A 10,086-nucleotide genomic window follows, 5' to 3' on the forward strand; every position below is an offset into this window, starting at 1 on the left:
CTGGGGAGCAGTCAAAGTCGCAGGTCCGGGTGTTCGACTGTATGAGTCTTTCTGTGCAGCTCTAGGTTGTGATATGGGGGCATATGTATCAAGCTTCGAATGGAGCTTGATGCCCCGTGTTTCTGGTGAGCCTGCAGGCTCGCCAGAAACAGCAGTTATGAAGCAGCGGTCACAAAGACCGCTGCTCCATAACCTGTCTGCCTGCTCTGAGCAGGCGGACAGACATCTCCGGAAATCAACCCGATCGAGTACGATCGGGTTGATTGACACCCCCCTGCTGGCGGCCGATTGGCCGCGAGTCTGCAGGGGGCGGCATTGCACCAGCAGCTCTTGTGAGCTGCTGGTGCAATGCTGAATATGGCGAGCGTATTGCTCGCCGTATTCAGCGAAGTCTGGTGGACCTGATCCGCACTGTCGGATCAGGTCTGCCAGACTTTGATAAATATGCCCCATGGTATCAGAGCTCCAGTACTGTGTGTACTTACGGCCAGGTCTCAGATTAACTTCCGGAACTCAGAAGGGGCACAAAATCTCAAATTTGAAGTATGCCGTGGTGGGTTTCAGGCCTTAGGTGCGTGGTCCATGATCAGGCTCTCAGCTTGCTTTTAAATAGTTTAAAGGGTCAGGGGACCCAAGGAATAAAATACAAGTATTATAGTGTACCTTGTAAGATAAGGGTAACTATAACCAAAAATTTCTGTAAAAATCAATTTTTTTATGCACTATTGTACAGAGCTCTCACAAAGTATGTCTGTCTGCTTAGCTTGTCAGTTAGCTCTGCCCCCAGTGCCCCTGTTTTTAATAGGATTGTTAAAAACCGGCACACATTCGTCAAATTTTACATTCACTTTAAATACAGATATATAGTATAAAGAGGTTCCTCTGCCTCACAGACAAAGCCTCTCCCCAGTGCCTTATATACAGATAAATAAAATTCTAGAGAGGATCTCTCTGAATCACACATAGAGTCTCTCCCCAGTTCCTTATATACAGATATATAATATTATAGAGGTTCCTCTGCCTTAAACATACACAGCACCCTTCCCCATACCTTGTATACAGATATATATTATTATAGAGCGGTTCCCTCTACCTCACACAGCAGCTTTCCAGTACTATATATACAGAAAGATATATTATAGAGAGGTTCCCACTGCATCACACATACAGCCACCTACCCAGTACCTTATATACAGATATATAACATAGAGAGCTTTCCTCTGCTTTTTCACACACAGAGCCCCACCCCAGTTCCTTATATACATACATATATATATATATATATATATATATACAGTATATATTACAAAGAGGTTACTCTGCCTCAAACATACACAGCCCCGGGGGGGCGGAGCCAACAACCAAGCAGGACAGACGTGTTCATAAGAAGCTCCTCAGTCAGAACACACATTTATATTATTTTATAATAAAAAAAAGGACATAATACATCCTTGGACACAAATGCCTTAAGTAATAGGGCACTTTTGCACCTGCGGCAGCCTTCATCTTTAAGTTCGGGACAGATTGGGTGGCGCGATCAGCTTAAAGTTGCTTGGGGCCTTGCATCTCGGCTCTTAAGTGCGCACACTACATTGAGCTGCCTACAACTCTCATTAGAGCACTGCTTTGATGCCTGGAGAGACGGGGACCCGCTCCGGTACCTGATCTCTTCAAGAGAATTAAGAAACCATCTGAGAGGCACCTTAGAGTTCTTGATGAAAGGACAGACGGCAATGGATTGAGCCGGCAACGGATTGAGCCTGCGGACCTTAGTGAGTACCCCACCGCTCCCCTGCAGTACCAAATATCATAGGTGCTGATCTAGACATATTTCCCCATCTCGGCCATTAAAGTCTCCATACAGGGGGGCCGTTTACCTAGCACCTTCAGTGATCAACAGTTGTGGCGCGAGGCGCCATCTTCCATACCCGCACATCAACAAAGACTATTACCGACCCAGCTAGCTAAGCGACAGCAGGCTTAACCACTTAGGGCCACTTAGATGTGCTACATAAAATAAATGCTGCGGTACATGGTTGGGGCTACTGGACATACACTTTGATCTCACTGAGAATATCCTTTCATGCCGCACTTCTTCCATAACAGCGCCCTCATGGAGATAGCCACTTCCCTCTTGGCAGCATTATGCGATTGACTTGATCTGCATCATGCAGGACTAGTAGATACTTTGAAAAAAGCAGTTAGCGCTCCTTACGCTACGGTGCTGACTGAAGGTACTCCTACCACCACGGCAGACCCCTCATCAGATAATGATGACATCTCCTTACATGATACAGCTTACCAGCAGTGCATACATCATGGAGAGTCTGAGCCCGCAGAGGAACCGGGAGGGAGAGCACCAGAAATAGTACAACACTTCCATATTCAGACCTCAGATCCGGACTCAGAACTAGTGTTCCGTCGGCGAACTCTAAACCTTTTCTGCATCAAGGGTGGAACCATCACTGCACTTCTTCAGAGATCCCTGTCACATCGGCTACAGAAACCTAAAGTCAGCTCTCCCCACATCAACACAGCTGGAGTTATACATAATAATGGGGATAAGATCTGCCCAGAAGTGCGCTTTTTACACATCAACATTAAGGTGGGCACTCTCCAACCACTGCAGCGGCCCTGGTGGAAATCCGGAGTGGGTTAGATCTTTGGCCCCTCTCTATGTACAGCAGCAATTGCATAGTCCTGATGCTGAAGCAGACTGTTGTATTTCACTTGGTTCTTTGGTCCCAAACAGTTTTGTTAAATATATTGTTAATCACTCAGGGACTTATGTTATGAACTCAAGCTAAAGACTCATTGGGAACATTATCTGCTCGTCTGATATACTTTAATCTTTTGGCCCTAGTGTTTGGTCAAACTCACTTCTGGATCTGTCAGAGCATGAGATGATAACCCCTTCAGAGCCACCTGCTTATTTTTCTATTCTATATATGCTAGTTATGGGACATCAGTTAGTCTGTAGATTTGTGTGCCTCATTCCTCCATATTTCCTACTGAAGTCCTATCAAGGAACTTATTTTGTAGAAACCTAGTTTGTAGCTTTTAATAATATATATGGTCCGCATTCTTTATTTTATTCTTATTTTATATCTCCCTACAATCAGAAAATATCTAATATGATGCTCTCAATGTCATGTGTTCTAATATGTTCTAACTAGGTAATACCTGGTTAGTGTTTTCCATATTATAAGAGATACACTTCATAGTTTTCTATTTTCCAAGGAAAGGCTTGCATGTAATACTAGGGTCAAGTAATATAGGGCTTTGGAGAGTGTTAATGATGGCACGTAACCTGAACTATGTCCCCATATATGCTGCATGCTACTATCTGTATATAGGTTTTTGCACTGTTAGAGGGGGTTTATGATATATTAGCTCTTTGAGTCATTTTGCGATCACTTGAACAAGCTGCACATTAATTATAGGAGAGACCATTCCTCATAGAACAGGTCCTAGTATTTTTCGAATATTACATTAGCAAGGATATATTTACCGTATAGTCAAAGGTAACAGTCAGGAATAAGTTCAGTGAGTGTTTCAAATTACATGCCTACTAAATGTGTCCCACACATTAGATACAATGGTAGATTAGACGCTATGTATATGTACACAAACCTATATGTTCACTAATTACCATGCATTCTTGCCGATCCTCTGTATGAGTCTCCCTTCTTGAAGTGGTTCAAGAATTTTACAGTAGGCTCAGCTCCACACCCTACATATTTTGACTAGTAGGTATGCAGATTATTATAGAAATGTAGAACCTATACATAGAGTCAGCATAATATGTCAGGAATGGATGGTATGCATTTCACAAGTCTTTTACCTGCTGTACATATCTCACATGTTAGGTGTCACAGCAAAACAGATGTTATGTATATATGTACCCGCCTATTTCTCTACTAACTACTATATACACACCATAGGTTATTATACCCTTTGAAGGCTTTAATTTAGATTATCCGCCCACCATATAGATTAGATATAAAAACTTCCTTCCCTCATAGCTTCACTTGTTTAAACACGCCTCTCATAGTTTCCTATCTTAGCCACTACTATGTACATATTTAGCATACATAGATTTATAACCGAACCCATACTGCAGCCCCTCCAAATTAGGCTCCGCCCCCCAGCTTTTTCCTCCCCCGTCCCTTCCCCCTCCCACAACTCGAGTGGCTTTGGCCCACTGTAATCCCTCTTCCTTCCAGTGCTCTATGACCTACCTATGGTCACCCTACAAGCTAACTCCCCACATCATCGCAGCAATCCTCATTTTATTCATCCTAGAGATGTGGAGACCAGATTACAATAATTAAAATATAAAATGAAGTTTCACTTCAGTTCGCCCAAGCATATATTTGACCCCCCCCCCCCCCAGACACAACATAGGTTTCTACAGGTTAAGGCTGACCTTATGATATTACTATGGTTATGTTTATTTCTGTGAGCCCTAAAAATTTATGATTTACCTTGATATATAGTTCAGTTACTCCTCCACTAGCCTAACAGATATAAGGGGTGTCAACACTGTTGTGCTGTACTTTTGTGTTAATTTGATGATTGGGCAAATGTTGTATTTTGTATTCTTTGTGCTTTCTGAAACTTCAATAAAAAAATAAGTTTAAAAAAAAAACATACACAGCCCCCTCCCCAGTTTCTTATATAGAGATATATATTATAGAGAGGTTCCCTCTGCATCACACAAACAGCCCCCTCGACAGTACTATATATATATATATATATATATATATATGTATATATATATATATATATATATATAGAGAGAGAGAGAGAGAGAGAGAGTGAGAGTATCGTAGAGGTTCCCTCTACCTTTCACACACAAAGCCCCCTCCCCAGTTACTTATATACAGATATATTATAGAGAGGATCACTGTGTCTGTCACACAAAGCCCACTCCCTTATATGCAGATATATATTATAGAACGATGCTGAAGTTAGCTTCTTATTCGGCCAGCTTCATATTCAGCAACTGATTACAATCAGCCAAATAAAGCTGTATAAACAAAATATGTAGCATTATTTTTATTTTAAATAAAATAATACACTTTCCTGAAACCTAAGCAAAAATATTTTATATTATACTTTATATTATATTGCAATAAACAGGTGGTAAATTTGGCACAATTTTGGTTATGTTTTGAATAAATAACTTGTATATTGAAATGGTTAAAATCCTTTGGGCCACTGATTTGTATGTGGATATATACAGTGTGTGAGCCCCTTCATACATGATTTCAGCCTGGCTCAACAGTTTCTAAGGCAATCAAACTGGTGTCAACAATATCACTTCATATAGTTTACCTTTTCAGAATAAGTAACTGGTATTTTGAAAGGGTTAAAATCATTTGGGCCAATCATTTCTGTGTGGATATATACAGGGCGTGAACCGCTTCATAGGATAGACATATTCTCAACCTGGCCCAATGGTTTCTATGGCAAACAAACTGTTGCCAACCGTGCCACTTCATATAATTTTACCTTTTCTGAATAAGTGGTATTTTGAAAGGGTTAAAATCCCTTGGGCCACTCATTTCTGTGTGGATATATACAGGGTGTGAGCCCCTTCACAGAATCCATGTTTTCAGACTGGCCCAACGGTTTCTATAGCAAACAAACTGGTGCCAACCTTGCTACTTCATATATTTTACCTTTTCTGAATAAGTAACTGGTATTTTAATGGGGTTAAAATCCTTAGGGCCACTCATTTATTTGTGGATATATAAAGGGCGTAAACACCTTCATAGGATACACATGAAGGCATATTTAAGAAATGTCTTGCGGACCTGATCTGACAGTGCGGATCAGGTCCGCAAGACATCGCTGAATGCGGAGAGCAATACGGTCTCTGCATTTAACATTGCACCAGCAGCTCACAAGAGCTGCTGGTACAACGCCGCCCCCTGCAGACTTGCGGCCAGTGGGCCGCCAACAGGGAGCTGTCAATCAACCCGATCGCACTCGATCGGGTTGAATTGTTGCGATTCCTGTCCGCCTGCTCAGAGAAGGCGGACAGGGTTATGGAGCAGCGGTCTTTGTGACCGCTGCTTCATAACTGCTGTTTCTGGTGAGTCTGAAGACTCGCCAGAAACGCGAGCCGTCAAGCTCCTTTCGGAGCTTGATAGATAGGCCCCATGTTCTCACCCTGGCGCAACGTTTTATATGATAAACAAACTGGTGCCAAACTTGCCACTTTATAATTTTTACCTTTTCTGAATACGTAACTGGTATTTTAAAGAGGTTAAAATCATTTGGGCCACTCATTTCCGTGTGGATATATACAGAGAGTTAGCCCCTTTATAGAATAAACATGTTTTCAGACTGGCCCAATGCCTTTTTATGTCAAACTGGTGTCAACCGTGCCACTTCATATATTTTACCTTTTCTGAATAAGTAACTGGTATTTTGAAAGGGTTAAAATCCTTTGGGCCACTCATTTCTGTGTGGATATATACAGGGTGTGAGTCCCTTCATATAATCCATTTTCAGACTGGCCCAACGGTTTCTATGACAAACAAACTGGTGCCAACCTTGCCACTTCAAATATTTTACCTTTTCTTAATAAGTAACTGGTATTTTGAAAGGGTTAAAATCCTTTGGCCTACTCATTTCTGTGTGGATAAATACATGACGCAAACCCCTTCATAGGATAAACATGTTCTCAGCATGGTCCAACACTTTTTAAAGTGGTAAACAAACTGGTGCCAAGCTTGCCATCTCATATTTTACCTTATTTTGTGGGAGTAACTGGTATTTAAAAAGGGTTAGAATCCTTTGGACCTCTCATTTCTGTGTGGATATATACTGAACATGAACTCCTTCATACAAAAAACATGTTTTTTAGACTGGCTCAATGCTTTTTATAGCAAACAAACAGGTGCAAACCTTGCCACTACATATATTTTACCTTCTCTAAAAATTGGTATTTTGAAAGGGTTAAAATATTGTGGGCCAATAATTTCTATAGTGATATATACAGGGTGTAAGTCAATTCATAAAATCCACTCTCTTTTTTTGCGGCTCGCCCAACTGTTTCTTTGGCAAACTAACTTGAAAGGGTTAAAGTCCTTTGTGACACCTATTTCTAAATGGATATATACAGGGCATGAACCACTTCATAGGATTGACATGTTCCCAGCGTGGCCCAAATTTTGGTAATTAGATTACTGTCACGACAAAATTCAGAGATAGAGGTTGTCGTGAAAGTAATCTAATTACTAAAATAATATGAAAACATTGGTATTTATTAGGGGAATATATAACAGACATAGAATTTAAACAGCTACCCATGCCTGCATTTAAGAGAAATAAAAATCTAAGGAATTCTCTCATTAGAGCTGATATTGGCCCCAACAAAACATTAAAACAATTTTAATTTAATTTCTGACAAAAATTTAGGATGTTTTCCTTGCCTTGGTTGCGTGAATTGAGGCTCTGTAATCAAGGGGCCGCATTTTAATCACCCATTGACTGGACAAACATTTAAGCACAATGCACATTACACATGCTTCACATCTTATGTTGTTTATCTTATCAAATGCCCTTGTGGGCGTGGTTACGTTGGAGAGACTAGCAGACGCATCAAGGACCGTATAAGTGAACATAAGAGCAACATAAGGTGTAAGATTTTGACTGCCCCAGTAGCTGCCCATTTTTTAGAATTTGGACATCAAATTAATCAATTGCGCTTCCAAGTCATTGAGAAAGTTGTCACTCCCAGGCAAGGTGTAGTGGTGGGGGGTCCTTGTTGAAAAATGTTCTTTATGCAGTTTTCTTATAGCTCTAGACTGGATGCACTTTTGCTGTTTATTATCTAAAGCTTATGATGTTAGGCAATATTGTTTTTAATTATACATACACGTACTACTTTTGTGTGTTTTTTCTTTTCTTTTGTATATTCTCTGCGCTTGATCAGTCGAATTGTAACTAATTAACTGCTGTAATTGATACATTGAAAGTGCTATAAATTAGGGCATTGGATGATGAATTGGTATCACATGATTAACGGGACCGCCCAGAAACGTTGTGTTCTATGTTGATCCCCATACTTTAAACAATAAAGGGATTTTAATTTTTGGATACAGCCATTTCGTCTTTTTTTACAATGTTCTGGAGTTTGGCAGTGGCTCATGGCTGTACCATATTCCTGGTGTAAGTGTTGGTTTATGTTTGACTTTGATATTCTCTGAAGGGGCTCACGCCCAGTATATATCCACTCAGAAATGAGTGGCCCAAAGGACTTAAACCTTTTAAAAATATCAGTTACTGGGCGTGTCCAGGCCATGGCCTAAGATGGCTGCTAAACTGGGAGCTCTGTAAATAAGAATTGCAATCCGCCTTGTAATTGAGTTTTTTTTTCATATCCATCCAAAGAAAATGAATCCTTAAACAGTAGATAACGTTGTGCTGGACTGGATTATATCTATATTGTGAGAAAAGAAGTCTCCCAGACTGGACCGCAGGGGTCTCTTGGCGGCCTGTAAGGAAAAGGAACTCAGCACCCCCCCCCCGGGGAACCGGGGTAAGCAGAGTAAACACTGTGCCTCTGCATTTACTTGCTAATCTGGAAGCAGCAGATAACTAAATATCCACCAGCACGCAACTAGCATGGAGGAGATCTATTTTTTTATTAAAGGCCTAATGGAGAGGCGGGAGGAGCTGATCTGTAACAGAATCGACCGACTAGCGGAGCAGCAGTCCGCACTATCCCTAGTAAATGCTTCAGCTGACTGCTGGGAAGCACCGCAGAGTGAACCGCAGAGTACCCCGTTACACAGCCCAAGGGCTGGGGAAGATAGAGGGCGAACAAGAAATATATCTGAGGGCCCTTTCCCTCCCTGGGCCCCAGAGAGGTGTGAACTAGAGAGATCTAAGTGTGCTGGGACAGAGAGCGGCCTTCGGGAGAGCTATCGGCACCCCTCCGTTGGGAGCGGTCAGTGGAGCTACTCACATGTCACGGAGGAGATAGTCGCCCTAACAGTCTCGCCGGAGGAAGAGATAGAAACTGGGGAGCGGTGGCAGTCCAATTTACTGTCGGCTCGGAGGGTGAACGCATGGGTGGATCCGGCTACTATGCCTAAAGTTGCCGTCCTTGTCCGGAGGGAAGCGGCCGGCCTTCTGGATTGGGGCGGCAAAGTAAGTCCACAGGATCTATGTCAGCTGGATGTGCAGGGAATGAATGGGTCCCAGGCGGCCATGCAAAGCTCGAGACAGCGTACAGCAATATCCCTAGGTGGCCTTGTGGATCCTGTCTCATCGTCATCCGCCGCTGCAGTCTGGGGTGTGCAGCTCCCATCTGGAGAAATTCTGCCAAATCACTTGGACACAACGGGAGTGGGGTAACGGTGAATATGAGTCATCCGAGGTGCTGGCTACTCATCTGTCTGTGTATGCTATATCCTCTATGTACTTTTGATATCCTCATGAATGAAAGCCTCCGAGCTGGAACTTAGAGATCCTGGGACATGGTACCTATGTGACTTTGCTTATGTTGTCTATAGAATATGAGTATGTTAGGCATTATGGACTCACAGTTCATGCTAGAGACACTAAAAATGACTTCTGTATAAATATTCATTAGTCAGCTGAACCCCTATATTTAGATAGTACTATTCTAGAAGTTGGATGCTAATAGTAGCTCACAGGGAAGATAAAGCTGTTCCCCTTACTAATATCCTGATAGGCTCCTCTCTGCTTATGAAGTCATAGCCCTGCAATATCCAATAGAACTGAACAGCTGCTGTTTTGAAGCTGAAAGTTAGAAGTGGCCTGGGCCTTCCTTAATCTATGACCCTGCTGCATGTTTCATTTACAGGACTTAAACTCCTTTTGAGACCTTAAAAGGTCAGGAATTGGGACACATGTGTATAAGTCAGTTATTACTGTATTCAGGGCCTAGCTGAAATGTATTATGCAATAACCCACCTCTTGTAGGGTAATACGTTAGCCCACAACTGTACAACTTATATGCTAATTTTCTATCATTATGTACATGATGGGTTTGAGGTGTATTCTGTATTTTCACTTATCATACCGGCATGGGAAGGGTTA

Source organism: Bombina bombina, unplaced genomic scaffold, assembly GCF_027579735.1.
Source record: "Bombina bombina isolate aBomBom1 unplaced genomic scaffold, aBomBom1.pri scaffold_1449, whole genome shotgun sequence".
In the NCBI taxonomy this organism is placed as follows: Eukaryota; Metazoa; Chordata; class Amphibia; order Anura; family Bombinatoridae; genus Bombina; species Bombina bombina.